Genomic DNA, 16937 nt, shown 5'->3' with positions numbered 1-16937 from the left:
AGTTGATTTCAGATCTTCTGCCGATCTGTAAAGACTGAAAGAACTATTAAAATCTTTCATTCATTTTTGCAGAATACAGAAAGAGTGAATAAGGAATAAAATAAGAGTAAAGTAGAAACACACATTATTGCTGACCTCTCTCTCTATAACACACAGTAGGAGACTGTTGCAAAGCTCCTGGAAATCAATGGTAATTTTCCCATTGATTTAAAGGGGCTTTGAATCAAGCCCTAAACATACAGAAAGCATCACTTCAGAGTTCCCTCTTAAAACATTCCCTTCTTCCATTTATCAGAAAAGAAACTGATCTTCATTTTTACCCTATAATTAAAAAGAAAGGCACAGTAAAACACTGGGGGGAGGGGGGGAGTACATCTCTGTACTGGAGTCCCATTTACACCAAAGGCTAGAGCCCCAAAAGTGCTTAGATGTTTCAATACTGAGCACTGTTTTGTGTAACTTTTAGGATCCTGCTCCCATTCCCCAGAATAGAATGCAAAGCCCTGATAATGAAAAAACCTTGCACCCTACTACTGTTCCTTATACAATGCATGGGCAAAGTTATGTATCTGAGAACTGGATCTAAACCAGCCAGCATGCAGAAATGGGGGGGAGGGGGTGGGAGAAGGGGTCAGATCTTAGACTTAACCTATATAGAAACACTGATGATAGGGGTATTTTTTCAGTTCTGCCCCTTTCTGCCAGCCATATTTTTCAACAGAAGTAGTGGCTAAAGCCATGTTTTGTAAAAAGCCTGGTCCTGTAGATGTGGGATAATGCAATTGAGCCTCTGAATGCATTCAACCTATTATTAATACATCTCTTAATATTGGACCAGTTCCTTGCGGTACATGAGCCTTCCTCCACCTATTTTATGGTCCTAATGGAGCTGAGACAGTGTCAAGCTTTTTAATGCTGTCAAAGCCAAGACACTTCTGCACATGCCTAGAATCAGAAGTTTAGGTACACAGGGAAGTGTGCTGACAAACGTAAACCCCTAGTGATGTCAAGTACCTATCAATTTAGGCAGCAGCTGAATGGACTGTAAGTTTGGACTTAGGTATATAAAGACTGTTTAAGAGCTTTGTGAGTCTAACCTAAAGATCTTTTTCCCTGCTCCAGAGGTGAAAAGGGGCTTTAGTGTAAATGAGAATCTGAAGTACGTGTGGAAAGCAGTGCTAGATCTGTGATCATTTATATCCTATTCAGCTCACTGCAGATTCATGACAACTTGACAGTATAAGCTATACCCATAACCAAAAGGGTGTTACACTAACAACAATGCTGCCAGTTTATTCACAATGGTACCTTGGTTGGTGTTAGCTACTAATCGAACATGATGGGCCAATTCAACTCAGGGAAAGCATTTGAATGCTTTCAACCTTTTATTAATATACTATGGTACCATCCGTGCTTTAATAATATATTCACATCATTTCTTTTAGTTAAGATTTGCTTTGTTGCTGCTAGTTCAAAAGTATTTTTTAGAAAATGACTTCTATATGTTTTATTTTCACGTGAAAAAGCTATAATGGAGAGCCATCGTCTTCTGCATTACAGCATTTATGCTTCCTGATGAGATAAAACTGTGAAATAAAATTAACGAACTTCTGTTTAACATTCTTTAAATCATCTGAAATTGTTCATATCAAGAAAACAGGAATGATTACATACTGATGTTGGTAAGATGTAGGTTCATGGGCTTAATGAGGAATAATAAAACATATTTTTCACAGCACCAGTACCGACATTCCAATTAGCGCAATTTTAATCCTTTGCCAAAAGCCCTAATATAATTAGAAGAGTCAAAAAGCATGCCCATAAAGCTTTAAAATACCTGTCATACTGGTGCATGGAGTGCTTCTGCCATCCTTTAAAAAAAAAATCAGTTTTTGATGTCTGAGGGAAAAGCAAATTATTCAGCCATAAAAGCCTGGGGTAGCCTGGCCTCCTTACCCACTGTAACTGAGGCCCTCTACACATGCAGGTGCAGGCACAATGGGATCTAATGTGCGATTCACACAATCACACCTCCTGCCATGCCACATGTGCATGGCAGGGGGCATGATTGTGGGATCACGCGTTAGACCCCATCATGTGTTATTGCTGGTGCAGGGGGAGCCCGAACCAGATATACTAGAATACTTAATACATATTTTGATATAGAAGCAATACCTTCCACTAGAAAAGTTACATATTTTTCAAAGTTTGCATACCTTTGTAATTTTACATCCCTATAAGACTCCGAATATAAGAACTTTCATTGGAGTTCTTGAAACTAATGACATCTTGAACTGGGCCTTTATAGAGAGTCTGGATTATGACTGAAATAGTTGGCATTCTTCACAACTAGTAGTGATTTGAATTCAGCCCTTTATTTTTGTTTGAAGTATAGGCTGGAACATCTGCAATTTTTCCACCTGTTCCACAACGAGAACATTTTGCTATTCAGAGTAATTTAAATAAATTGACAATTAATCTGAATGGAAGCAAATAAACCAAAAGGAAGTCAGAGAAGTGTATGTGAATGACTGTTACTGTGGATTGTTGGGTAATGATGGAGGATTGATAATGGAAGAGGAAAAAAAACCCTCTAAAAAAATGTGTGGAACTGGGAATGACATAAGCTCGGAAGCCATGACAAACAAATGATTGTGGGATACAAGAATTAGGACATGCAAGTGCAGTGCCATTAGGGTGAAAGGAGACAGAAAGAAAGTTTCTTCATCATAATTATTTTTTCAGCAATGGGCTCTAGACTAAGCCAGCTCTCATTAGATGAACTAAAACTTTGTTTACTCTGCAGGTTTTTAAAAAAAACACTGCTTTTGGATTCAGTATCCTCTACTTTCTGCAGGCACTGCTTTTCTATTTAAAATTTTCATTTCAAGTTATCCTCTAGTTTCTGGCCTGTCATGCACAGAGAGAGTTTGAAATTCTCTCTTTTGCCATGAGACCCATTTTTCTCAGGAGGGAGGGGAGGAATGAAGGATGTAACATGCTCCAGTGCATCTCAGGGGGGCGCCAAGCATCTCAGAGGCAAAAGAAAGTACTAGCATAGTGCAAGATATAAACTGGGTATTATTGGAACCCACCTGGGACACTATTAATGGAAAAGAATAGCTAGGGGTGTGGAGTCTTACAGGGCAGGGAAGGAGCCAGGAGTATATTTAGGATTTTATGAGAAGGAAATCAGTAGTGAGCTATGGACACATTTCAGAGGTAGACATGAGGAAGTTGAGAGTTTAGAAAAATTGAAGATGGGGGTCAATGGCTCAGCTTGGATTTGGAAAAGCATGCACATTCATGAATACCTACCCAATTTGGGTACTATGTGAAGTTCCCTTGACTAGTTTTTAGTGATCATTTTACCACAAGGAGATCATTTTCACTCTCCTTCCAACAACAAATTTGATTTGCTGTGATTACCAATACCCTTAGAAGCGGAAAATGAAAACAAAAGCAGAAGCAAAACAAAATATACTGATGCAATTTCAAATCAGAATTCCTAGATTACAATAACCTTTAACTTAGGGGAATCTAAATAGTTAAATTTTAGGTGTCTGGGTATGAAATGTGAGGCTTTACTTTTAAACCATTCCTAGCCAAGTAACGTCACTATTTGGAATGCTTAAAATGTACCTAGTGGTGTCCCAGCCTGTGCTCTTGGCATATGTCCTACAAGCTATCATCACCAAACACAGAGCCATCCACAGATGTAGCTACCTCATCTCACTCCATCTTCAACATGTTTATACGAGAAGAGAAAGACGGCCTTTGCAGTTTGCCCAGAAGGTGAACAGTTCTGGGCCGTGGCACAATAAGACAGGCAGCATGTTGCAACCCCCGCACTTCCAAACACAGAACATCCTGCCGGCATCTTCATCCTGTTTATATCCGAGGTGTGTCGGTTCATACAGTTCTAACTTTCTCAGCTGCCTAGTCTTACACATGCTTTGACTTTTTGCAGGAGACTTGCATTGATTTTTTTTAAAGGCATGGTTCCTAGAATCATGTAGCTGTGTGACACATCTCATAACCGCAGCTTTCTTGGGGCAAAAGATGTCTCTAGCTCTTATGGCTATGGATAAAAGTAGAAAAAAAACCCATATAACAAGTATAACACAAAAAAATATTTGTTTTTCTTTTAATGTCATGATTCCTAAGCCTATTTCAGAATGGGGTTCATATGGAGGGCTACAGATTAGTGCTTCGGGCTGGCAATATGTGGCTGTATATCACTAGGAAAGAGAAGCTCTCAAGCCCCAATCTGTATTTGGGACATCTGGGAGTCTTTACTCAGAATAAGTTAATTGTGGCCTGTACTGCCAGCTGTTCAGATTCTGTAAATACAGGCACTTCATCCAATTTATGTTCTTGTCCCTAAGTTTCCATATAGTTTTCAGGTAATCAGTAACCAGTAATATCATCAAGATTCTTTTATTCATTTCATATCCTCTGAATTATAGACTATATATTACAAGTTTAGAAAGGCTCTTTAAGTTAGACCCCAATTTTCAATATCCACTTGTTCTCAGTTGCTTACAAGCATGAAATGATCTATGTAGAAGATAGGTTAGTAATGATAAGTTACAAATATTACACAAGAAACTGCGAAGTGGTTGGTGGTGAATACTCCCATCATTTATCTTACGGGAAAAGAAAGATCCATGTAAAATAATTCATCAGAGCAACCAGCATAAATATTGTACCTCAAATTCTAATATTACCATACATTTTCATGTTATGACAAATTTCTGGTTGTATACTCATAGATAGTAATAGCAAGTTAGATGCAGACAGCTAGAGTGGGTCTTAATACCCTCAACTGCATACAAAGACATATGTGCAGCACTTAAGCAAGCCTCATGATGTGTCTTTTGTCTGGCTAACAACTAAACAAAGGCAGGATTTATGAGATTTTTGACTTGCTTGTGTGCCAATGAAAGTAAAAGATCAAAATTTCCAGTGATCTCAATGATGAAGGATCAGGTCCTTGGAGGACAGTGGTACATATTAGTCAGAACACAAGTGACATATGCTGGTATCAAGATATTCAAGTGACTTAGTGATTATAGACATGTTGATAGGAAGGGAAAAGAAAAAAGAGAAGAATCAGACAGTGTTGGTCAAAGGAAGAGAAGCAGGAAGTCAAGAGAATGAGGGGCTGCGAGTAGCAAAATAGAGGATGGTCACAATGCTTCTTTGTCCAGTACTTGTAGTACAGGGTAGAAAAGCAGCAGAGTGGCAGTACACAAGAGCAACTGCAGAGGCTATCCAAACCCCATATCATCTTCACCTTACTTCTTTCTGACCATGTCTGGACAGAATTTTTTTTTTTTTTTTGCGGTTTTTTCAGTTGGTCTAATACAAGGTATTGTCTCTGAACCAAGAGAAAATCCAAGAGTTCTAGATTTTTGCATTTCTTTTTGTCTCAGACCAACATGGCTACCAAATTCATACACTAGATTGCATTCTAATACTTCTGTTATAAAGGTAACACACCATGCTCCAGTCCCATACCATTTCCTTTCCCTGAGTACTACTTGTTTTAATGTAACATCTTATGCTTTAAAAGAAAGATATACTAGCAGTACAGTGTTTGTACCCCATCTCTCCCCAATTTTCTAAAACCATTTTAATACGTGTTGATTTCAGCTGGGTTTTTTTTTTTAAGAGCCATTGTAAGGTATGCAAGATTTTGTTTCGTTACTATTACTGACAACACTTTCCCCATGATTGGTTTTTATCTTGCTCAAGATACATCAAGGTTGAACACAGCTGCCAGTGACTCAACTGTAAGTACACTGATTTTCAACTCTGAGGTGTGCTCCATTAGATACACAACAACAAGAACATTCCCCAAGGGTCCTGCATTGATTTATTCTGAGCCATCAAAGTCAAGTCAGAGCAATAACTAACACTTTTGTGTGCAAGAATAAAACATTCATTAAATCCAGTCGCTGTGATTTTCACTGATATGGACTTTTCTCTGCTGGTTTTGTGTGGTAAGCACCAGGTTATTTTATCCTAACAATAGTGCCAGATGACATCAAACTGGCAGGTTTTAACTGCCAGTATCTGGCCCTTTTTACTGTAGATTACAAATCCCAAATATTTTATGAGCATCCTGATATCTCTGCATGCACAGAGTCTCTAGTTTCAGCGCATCTTCATTCTCAACCTTCATTCTTATTTATCATTTACAAGTATAATAATCCCCTTTTCATTCTACATTCTGTTAGGATATTTGGATGTTTGCCCAAGTAGATGATATAGCTAGTTTTCCCTTTAGTAGTAGCTGTCTTATCACCATCAGACGCAGTTATCATTAGCATCATTGTCAAAAATAATCTGTTACACTTGGCTAGCACCAATAGGCTTCAGCCAGGTATTGGGATACTATGGTACCCACAGAAGAATTTCAGAAGATCATACTCCCATTGGAGGAGAGCAAAGCAGAACATGTTAGAAAATATGGTTCCTCTTTAGTTGCATATATTGAAGCTAAGGTTTCTTGAAAATCTGCCCTGAATATAATAAAACAACAAGAATCTAGATAGATGATGAAACACAGTAGATGAAGATAAAGGAACAAACCAGGAATAGGAAGAAAGTACCATAATTATAATATTTTATATATTATAATATAATTATAATTATTAAGGGCCAGATCCAAAAGAAAAACTAACAAATAAAAATAGATTTAGGTGTTGCAATGCTGAGCATTTAGCTGGCTTGATGGGAATACTAAAGCCCCAGGTAGGCACCTTAGTTCTAGGGCTATGCGAAGTTTCAGGTGGTGATTTGATTCGGAGGAGATTTGGCCCAATTCGGTGGCCAAATCTCCGAATCTGAATCAAATGGGGAAACCAATAAAAAGGTCCAAATCAATTTGAAGCTCCCCAAATCGATTCAGAAAAGATTCAGAGAGCTGCGGAAATTTGGGGAGTCCCTGCTCACTGCTGCAGGGAACTGGACATGGACTCCGTGCCAGTAAGTAGGGGGTGAGGGGGGTGGGCTGAAGGAGGAGGGTGGACCATGGGGAGACCTCCACCAGGCCCCCTCCTCTGCCTGCTCCCCTAACCCCCCTGAGCACCCCCGACCACTCTCCCAGCCCCGTTAATGGCTGCCCTGCCCAGCCCCAGTGTCCCAGCTCCTCAAAAAAATAAAAAAATTAATAAAAAAGTCCTGCACTCATTGGCCATCAGTGCTTCTGGGGGCTTGTGGCAGAGCCCCTCCATGGAGTGCGGGGCAGTGGGGGGCAGCAGGGATTGTGCCCCTGCCTGGCAGGAGCCGGTGAGTGTGGGCCTTTAAAAATAAATAAAAAAGTGCCGGGACTGGAGCTGGGTGGGCCAGCCATTGATGGGGCTGGGAGAGTGGGGGGGGATGGGGCTCATGGCAGAGCTCCCCATCCCATGCAACACGGAGCAGTGGGGATCGCCCTCCTACCTGGAAGGAGCTGGTGAGTACAGGCTGTTCTTTTTAAAGAGCCAGGATGCTAGGGTCGGGCGAGGTAGCCATTGATGGAGCTGGGAGAGCAGGCGGGGATGGGGCTGTTTGATTTGGAGACTTGGCCAATTTGGTGGCAGCTGAATTTCTGAATCAGATTTGGTCAAATCTATTTGGGACAGCGATTTGAATCACCAAATTGAACAACTGTCCCCCAAACTGACTGAATCCGAATTCAAAGCGAATACTATCTGCTTCATACAGGCCTACTAAGTTCCCAATTCCCTTAAGTGCCTAGGACTGGGATCCATAATATTTTGCATACTGAATCAGGGGACTTTTGAACCAGCCAATGGGACATGCTAAAGAAAGGGTACATCTAAAAACACTAAGTTTTCTCCCAGACTTGGGCACCTCTGTAGAGGCCCGAGTTAGGGACCTATGCAATATTGGGTTTCATAGCCTGAAGCCCATGTCTAGGCAAGGTGCATTGTTCCACTGCACGCAACTGACTGGCTCAGTCTTTTTCTCCAACACAACTGCTGGTGGTTGTCAGTGTCACCTTTTCCCTAACAGCCTAGTAATCAGAGCAGTTGCCCAGGAGTGAGAGACAATGTGGACAAGGGATCAATTTGCTCCTCAGCATTAAGAAGCTCAAACCCACATCTCAACATTTCACAGAAAGTGCCTTAACTACCAGGTTAGAGAGAAGCTTCAGATTGAGCCATTCACCGAAAGTATTGTTCTGTTGAAGCTGGGACATTGTGTAAAAAGAGATGCATGTGTCATGGGACCAGAATGAGATCATGACTCCTTAGCCCATGGAAAAGATTACTTCCCTTAGTGGGCAAGAGGAGAGGAGTTGGGTCCCTGCTCCCCAGTCAGGACATTTTCCTAGGGAGTAAAAGATGCAAGCTCAAACCTTCTCCCTTTGAAGTGAAAATTAAACTGTGGACTCCCACTTGCCAGGCAAGTGTGCTAACCCCAAAGCTATTTTGTAAGAGGTCTACAACTCCCACTTTCGGGCCTTAGTGCACTAGGCACTGTGCACATGGTAATAGTCAATCTAATCAATCTCTAGAGTTCCACTCTAATGCTGTGTGCATGTGGTAACTTCATTTTGACTACTGGGCCTATGAAGCATACGGTTCAACATGACTAATGCTGCTAGCCTATTGTACTTGGAAGGTAATCATTAGCCTTCATCTACTCCTGCTACAATTCTTCTTCCCTTGCTTCTCCTGTCTAAATAGGGTCGCTATTGCAGATCCTTTTCCTACATATTCTTCTGGACTCCTTTGAACATGGCTATCCACTCTAGCTACAATTAAGACCAAATAATTTGGTCCTGGGTGTTCAGGGAAGGAGGAGAATGGGCAGGAGGGAGAAGTGCTTCCTGTAAAACTTTTCTATGTTTAGCAAGAAACACTTCTTACTATGCTTCTCCTGTGTCTATGAGGACATTTTCAAATAGACTACAATAACTGTTTGCCTACTGCTCCTCACCTTCCTTCTGAGAAAGTCCTTTCCATAAATTTACATGGAGAATGCACGTTCTATAATAAATGCCATACTAGCCAGAGCTGTTTTGGTCCCAACTTGTAAACAGTTAACAGAAAATGTAATGGTTAAAATTACAAGCATGCATAGGAGACACTAAGCAGAAAAGACTCTGGAAAGATCTGGCTTTTTGAGTTGTTGCCTCAGTTAGCAGAGTTGGGCATGCACATTCACGACATGTCACAAAACGCCTGGCAGGAACATGCGGTTGTTTGTTCTACGTAAAGGTGAATGACTGATGTAATCGACAGGTGAATGTATCAAGTGTGAGTGAAGGTGATTGATAAATTTTTGACAGACAGTGATTGACAGGCCTTTACCCAGAATGATTAGATAACAGACACTGCTCTGATTTTTGGGAATAAAAGCCCATCGTCTGAAGCACTGCGAATGAGTGTGAGCGCACGTGGGCTTGTGTTTGGAGTGTATTCGAGTCTTTGGTGATGTGTGTCTCCACTGCTTGGTGTCTGTGGATTGCTATACTTTGTAATCTGGACCTGTGTGGTGTGAGTGGTATTTAAAGCTCCTTGTGGAGGGCTAAGCAGTGATACTACTGCAAACACCCTGTTCCAGGGGCGACCTCCTGTCTAATTGGATATTCTACTCAATTTGACTTCCATTCTGCTCAGTTCTGACCTTAGATTGTCACTGTTTGACTTAACTTGTTGTTCTGGATTTGGATTCCAGTTGATTACAGTTTTGCTGCTCGCTGTGGTCTTCTGTGTTACATTTGGTGAAGTATCACCTTGTTTTGTATTACTGTGTGCGTTTCAAGTGGTTTCTTCCATACCTTGTTATTGTTATCATCATCTTATTTTCTCTTCCCTTTATTCCCTGGTGTTCAATAAACCCTCTTCTATGTTTCACTCTCAACCTTGTCCGCATCAAATATACTAGCAAAATTCAGACTAGGTGTCCAGCCAGCTGTGTTGTGGAGTTTCCATTGCTGGTCAGCCTGATTTTAACCAACAATCTTGCTCCACCCTTGATTCACCTTTGCAGGGTTAAGTCTCCCAAATTTGGTCCTTGCAATACTAGGAGTAAGAAATTTACTCTATTGCTAGTATTCAGGAAACTGTACCAAGGCCACCATCAACCCTGCTTTAATTATGGTTTATTTTATTCCCTATTACTTGTAATTATCCAGCTTTTAAAAGTTTCAACATGTTGATCTTGTCTGTTGATATTTTATCTCTTTTCCAATACAGCTTCAAATTAATAAATGAATGTTCTTCATTTTCTTGTTTGCCCCTTGGTTTCATCAATGCTGTCACTAGCTCTGGGAGCAGAGCTAGTTAAGCTCAGTTCCTTTTCAAAAAACTTACAAATACAGTCCTACATTTCACTCTGCTGGGTGTGTGTTGTGCTGTGTGTGTATGTACAACTTGTTGGTGATGGAGTAAAAATCTATTTTGGATGTCAGCAGTACTTGCATCCACTTACTGAGGGTAGCATCTGGCCCACTGGACCAGACAGCCAACTCTCATTGGGTGTAAAACTATACTGGTAAGGCCAAAAATACATGAAAAAAAAAATGGAAGCGGTGTTTGGTCCCCCCAGTCTGTAGTGATATAAGCTATAACTTACTGATGCTCCCTAACAGGAGATGACAGAAGTTGTAAATTATAAAATGGTCCCTTACATAGTTAGGTCATGGAGACTAAAGGCCTGAAGAAGCCTGTTTACTGCTCCACAAGTAAACCTTGCTTTTCAGTTCTTTTTGTTCACTTATGCCTGTGCTTATTGAGACCAGTGATCCCTACATTCAGGGAAAAAAATCTGACCCACTATTTAACCTTCGCCTTTAACTTTTTCACATTTCTGCCTCTGCAGCCTCTTTACCCACAAAAGGGAAAATATAATTAATAGATTTCATAGATGTTTAGGGTCTGAAAGGACCTTGGTAGTCACCAAGTCTGACCCCATGCCCTGGGCAGGAAAGAGCGCTGGGGTCAGGTGAATTATTCAGTGGGACAAACTCAGTGTCTTTAAATGGGCTGAGGTCCACAGACTTCAACAGGCCTCTCCTGATTTCAGCAGCTAAAGATCTGGCCCCTCGTTTCTTACTTGTGTAATGGCATCTTCATTCATCCCAGTAAGAGAAGAGCTGTATGCCTGGTGTCTAGTACTCTGACTTTTAGTTTGCAGGTTTGTTGTTATGTCTGTACAAATCTTCACTGCTTTTGCTCTGGAGTCATCCTTCAGCCCCAGAAAAAGCAATGCACATCAAGAAAAGAGGCCTGGGGTTCAATATTGCACTCTGTTGCACAGAAATAATGTTTGTTGACTTCAGTGGAAATTGCATACAAGGAACAAATTTTTTCCCAGGGTTTGGATAGCCCATAGTAAAGGGGAAAATACATTGGCTTTAGATTGATTACAGTACATAGTATTGTATTCACTCATATGTATTTGCAAATGAAAAGGGTCACCCCTTACCCAGCCCATTGCTGTCTGAGGTGAAGCACTCCAAGGGGATGGGGAGTCTATGTGCCTGGGTGGATAGCTGGTAACTACTATTCTTCCTGGCAGTTATTTGTGTTCCTTCTACTTTCCAGTGTGATTGCAACTTGTTACACCCAATACTCTGACTTTTCCTTGACTCTACACGTGCTTCAGAGATAAGTCTTGTGTTCTCTTATGTATTTTTTTAACTTGCTGTTTGGTGTGGCATCCTGCTGAGTGGGATGTTTTGCCTACTGTTTTGATGTCTTGTTGCAATATTTGTAGTAAGTATGTGCAGCTCCTGTAAGAATTACTGTTTCTCCTAAATCCTTTAGCAATTTATCAATCCTTTAGCTTATCAATAAGTTAACCAGGTACTAGTGAAACCTTCTATTGACTTTTTATAGAAATATGTTGTTTTGTACTGTCAACTATAACTTTTCCCTTTAGTATAGATTTTAACAAATGCGATAGTCTGAAACACCAACTTAAGTCAATGGGGTTTGTGGGGGATCAACACTCCTGAAATCAGACCATGGCCCTAGGGCACAATAAAAGAAAAAAGAAAATACTTGAGGAGTATAACTATTTCACCCTGCACTGTTTACAAGTGCATGCTAGTAGGGTTAAATAGACTTTCATGCAAATACTGCAGATAGAATAAACCTGCATAAAAACTACATTTCTAATGTAGTCTACTAAATTACGACAAATTTAAGGAATAACGGGATAAACTTAAAGAGCCTGTTTTCCAAGACAGCATAATTTTAGCTATATGTTACTATGTTAAGATGTGCTTTTTTATCCAAATACACTAATCCAGTGCAATCACTTATGCATTGTTATTAACTGCTTTAATCTACAATTGTCATATTTAGAGAATATTTTTTTCCAAGAACATTCTGAACAAAATATGAGACAACCAATTTTTTCTACCACCCGACAACCATATAGGAAAATGTTCTTATGCTATCTCTAAGAACAGGCCGAGTCACTTAGTAATTCAACAATTGTCATCCATGTCACTTTCAAAGTAATTGAAATCCCTTCTGATTGATGTTCAAGGAATCTTCAAGCTTCCTTATCAGTATAAATATTTCCTGGCCAGCCTTCTTATCCTATCCAACTGGGTCCACAACAGTTTCTTGTGATCCCTTTTACCATTAGTTCATTTCATTTCACTTCATTTCACTTCAATTCAAATTCTATCTTTTCTAGGAACCAACCTGTGAGCATACTTTCCTTCTTCATGGTCCTGCTGCACCTATCTTTTTCTCACAGATACATTTGCTCCTTGTTGTTAATGCTTTTTTCTCATATAAACTACAATATTACATGCTGTATTTTATTGTTTTCATTAATTCCTTGATTTAAACAACTCTTGAATACATCTTATGATTTAAATGTGTGCATATTGATTCCAATGACGTCAGTGGCGATTACAGGCATGAACTGAGGGCATGATGTAGCTCTAAGTCTCAGTTACTCACTACTTACTTATGATTTATGCTTAAGAAATGCATGAATATTCAATGACTTGCTACTCATAGATATTCTTCCCCCACCAAGCCTAACCATAGCATGCTAGCTACCAGAGACTGACAAATGTTTTACATCAATCATAGAGCTGCAGTTTTTTATTTGCATCTCCAGAGATAAATATAACTGTGGCAGACTCTCCATGTTTGGTTGATGTCCTAAATCAAAGATGTGTGCTATAAATGCATCCTAGTGTTAAGGTCCTTCCAGACACTCCTGGGTACCTTCTAATACAACAGAACCATGTGAGGATCTGGTGTCAAAGCATTTATACTTACACCTCTATTTTGACCTTTCCATAACAATCTTTAAAACAAATCTAATTAATTACAGATCTCAGATAAAAATAATGTTTGTGATTATCTACATAAGAGATAAGCACCCTTTAATCTTACTTGGTTTACCAGGGAATAGTAGCACCTGAAAAGTAAGTAATATTTAGTCACCATCAACATAAAAAAAGTAAAATCCTTGAGCCATTTATTTAGTGCTTCAGATCTTCTTTCTTTTATGTCATGAAAGATAAATTCATACAGGGACACTGACAACATCATAGCTTTCAAAGTGCATCACACCTGTCACCACATAAATAGTCCAGTGACTTACTCTAATCCATCTTCCTCTGACCATTACTCATGTCAAAACAGCAAGTTCAAGGAGTACTTTCTTCACTAAAAGCAGAAGTCTTGGTTTACATTTACCAAGAGGAGATTATGCTGTGAGGAAGGTATCAGTTTTGACTGATATACTGTCAGTTAGTAAACAGGTCTGTTCTGAAACTCTTGGCACTGCTAATCAGGTATTTCACATACTTCTCTTCATATGGCTAGCATAGAAATAAGTTAATATCTTTTACCCTAAAAATAAGAAAGATACTTTCAAAAGGTTCTAGGCCTAGTTTACTTACATTCCACTTAAATAACTTAATGCAGCATCAGGCAATTTAAAACACTTGATCCCAAGCCTGGTGAAATTAAACCATATCATTCCTTAGTTTGCATATTTCCTCATATTACCTTTCTATCTCTTTCATTACATTCCATAAATTATTAAAACCATACTGACTCCATTGCATTAAGTTCTAAGTTTTAGAAACACAGCTAACTAGTCTGCAAAGCCATCAAATTATTTTTATTTCTATTTTTTAATCTACTACATAGAAAACCAACTGTACTTGTAAATACCCTCTCTCTCAGAGTTACAGCTTCTAGCACAACTAGCAGCACCAGAAATTGTCCCTGAATTATTCAGAGTAGCCTCTAAACAATAAAGTGGTACACATTGAACCACTCAGTTGTCTGAAAAATGACAGCTTTATCCAGAAAAAGCACCTATGAGTTTATTATTATTATTATTACTACTTGTATTAGTGTTAGGACTGATAATCTTCACCGTACTCACATGGTACTGTGCGGAGGTAGAGATTGTCTCGTATGATCTGCTGGAGTTCGTGGTCTACTGAGCCTTTCTGAAACCGTAAGTTGAGGTAGTGACGAAGGTCCTTATCAACAATGCCTCCTGTAAAAGTAACAACAGATCCACTGAATAAAAGACAATGGAAAACCAGTCAGATTTTCAAGAAATGTTCCCTTGCTTATCACAGAATCAATTAGTCACTTGCAGGCTCTGCCACTTGACAGATCACTTTCTTCGATGCTTCTGCCATAAGAAGTGATTTTAAGTAGAGAAACATACAGTTAACTGCTGATTACCAACTATTTTTAAGGATGAACATGATTAATGGAAACTATCTGGTTAAATCTATAGAGTACAGGGAAAAAAAAACCCTGCATGAAAAAAAGCATCATGGACATATGTCAAGCATTTCTCTGCACATAGAGATAATGTGAATTATACTCTGTATAACTGTACAAGCATTGCTTGCTCGCTTATCAAGATATAACGTTTTTCTTCCAAACATACATGTATGGAATGTGAAAAGCTTTCATTCCAAATGCAGTCAGTATGAAATGTAAAACAAATAGTCTCAAATATATGTAATGCTAATACCAATACATAATGAATAACCAATAATGTTTTCTTAAAATTATCCTTATATCTGGAAAATATATAGTAGCAATCAGAGTATGCTCATTTCATTTCCTCCCATTGAAAGCAATCAATAGTAGTACTATAGCATCTCAAAATAAAATTACAAACTTTAATGTACAAGGAGGAATTCAGGTTGAAATCAGTCTCTTCTAGTTTTACTATTACTTTAAACCAAAACAGCCTAGCTTACCTTATCAGCCCACATACTGAAGTGATGCTCAGCTAGTGACTATGTGCATCATATTCCTTTATTAAGAGAGCTACATAACTCAAATATACTCTGATTAATAAACCATGTCTAGAAATACTTTTCTTCTGTCTCTGTGAAATTAGACAATGGTTTGCAACTATAGGCAAAAGTCTATGAATAGGTACATTTCTCCAGAATTCTACTTGAAACAGGAAAAATATAGAAAATTATTACCATACTGCACTGTGGCATATACTTGGAAGATGTAGCATCAGATTGATTTCTAACTCATTTATACTTATCCCCAAATCTTGCAAAAAAGGTATTTGTATTTAACCACCTAATTTTTGACTCTGAATTCAGAAAGATTTTCTTGCTGACATGAATAAATATCCTCCACCAGCCTACTTACAGCCATTACACTGAAAGTCGCTGTAAACATCAAATAGTTATAAAACAGTACAGTACAAGCATAAAGCAACCGATTGTTTATACTTATAACAGGTCAATAGTCTTTCTACGCTTGTATTTTTCACCAACTTCAAAACCTTGTTGTTCAAATCCCACAATACAGAATGGAGGTAGACAATGGTCTTTCAGTAAGTGTATAAAATTTGAGTGTTTGTGCCCAAAAGCTTGCAAAGAACAATTTTTCCAACTATTTAGTAGGTCAGATAAAAGATATCACATCTACCCAAAGAACCTCGTCTACTTAAAACTTGTAAATAAGTTCTGTCAGGTCTAGTCAAAGGCAGAGAGCAACGGTCTTCCGTAAGAACTATTGTCACAAGAGACAAAAAGTACCTGTGTGCCAGTTTCTCAGCTGCTCCGAACGTGCATACAGTAGGCGTGCTGCTCTACAGGTATCCAAGCTGGGCTACTTTACTGCAGTCCTTTGGCACCACTGAACCCTCTTTATAGTCACAGGCTTTGTGTGTACAACCAGACCATCCCTACTCCTGCTAATTTATTATGAGATTACAGAGAAATAAAAACTGTAGAGAAACTGCAGAGAAACACAATCTGCTACTGATTGGAACTAGCCGTCCTTTTTGATTGGGTATAAAGAGTAGAGGTCTTGTTCTCCTTGCTTTGTCAAATAAGCAGAACATGTCTAGTGATGCAGATGCTTTCTGGCAGCCTGAGAAAATGCCAGCTATAGAACAACACCTGTAGTCTGCCTACTGACATAAAGTAGGATCAGTCACCTTATGGAAACACACTGACATGAGGAAATTTAGTAGTCAACATGAAGCCTTGACCTTAGAAATGCAGTTGGGTTTTTTTTTTTTTTAATTTATACCCATCTTCTCCAAAACACAATTATTTATCTTGTTAAACAAATGCACTACATCTCCTTGAATGCTGGAGAAAGAGATTCACCTGATACAGAACTTTTTTTTCAAGATGATACGGTACTTTTTCCAAAAGGGAAAGTTTTAAAGACAGTGCAGACATGCACAGAGTATATGCCTTCCTATCCACAGATGCTATATCTGAAATCAGCCTCAGCTACGAAATTCGTGCTCAGTAGAATTATTACCAACCGACAAGCACAAGTGCAACACATTGTCAACAACCCATGATTACAAAATGTAACATGACAATTTTGTGTTTTAAAATCGGAACCAAAGACCATTCAAATGAACTACAAGCAGAGTTGGTATGTTTCAGCTTTCTACCACCAAATCATTGTTCT

The 16937-nt window shown here is 39.1% G+C and overlaps 1 protein-coding gene across 1 annotated transcript in view; it reads right to left on the bottom strand.

The window, feature by feature from the left end:
• Positions 1 to 14433, bottom strand: part of MAGI2 (membrane associated guanylate kinase, WW and PDZ domain containing 2) — an 880265-nt gene extending 865832 nt beyond the window's left edge. The window contains exon 1 of the mRNA XM_025209602.1: positions 14398 to 14433. The gene's annotated coding sequence lies outside the window, so the exon portion shown is untranslated. The remainder of the gene's footprint in view (positions 1 to 14397) is intronic.
• Between the last annotated feature and the right edge of the window lie 2504 nt (positions 14434 to 16937).

This window comes from Alligator sinensis, unplaced genomic scaffold (assembly GCF_000455745.1).
Source record: "Alligator sinensis unplaced genomic scaffold, ASM45574v1 scaffold670_1, whole genome shotgun sequence".
Classification (NCBI taxonomy): domain Eukaryota; kingdom Metazoa; phylum Chordata; order Crocodylia; family Alligatoridae; genus Alligator; species Alligator sinensis.
This window is presented reverse-complemented; position numbering and strand designations above follow the sequence as displayed.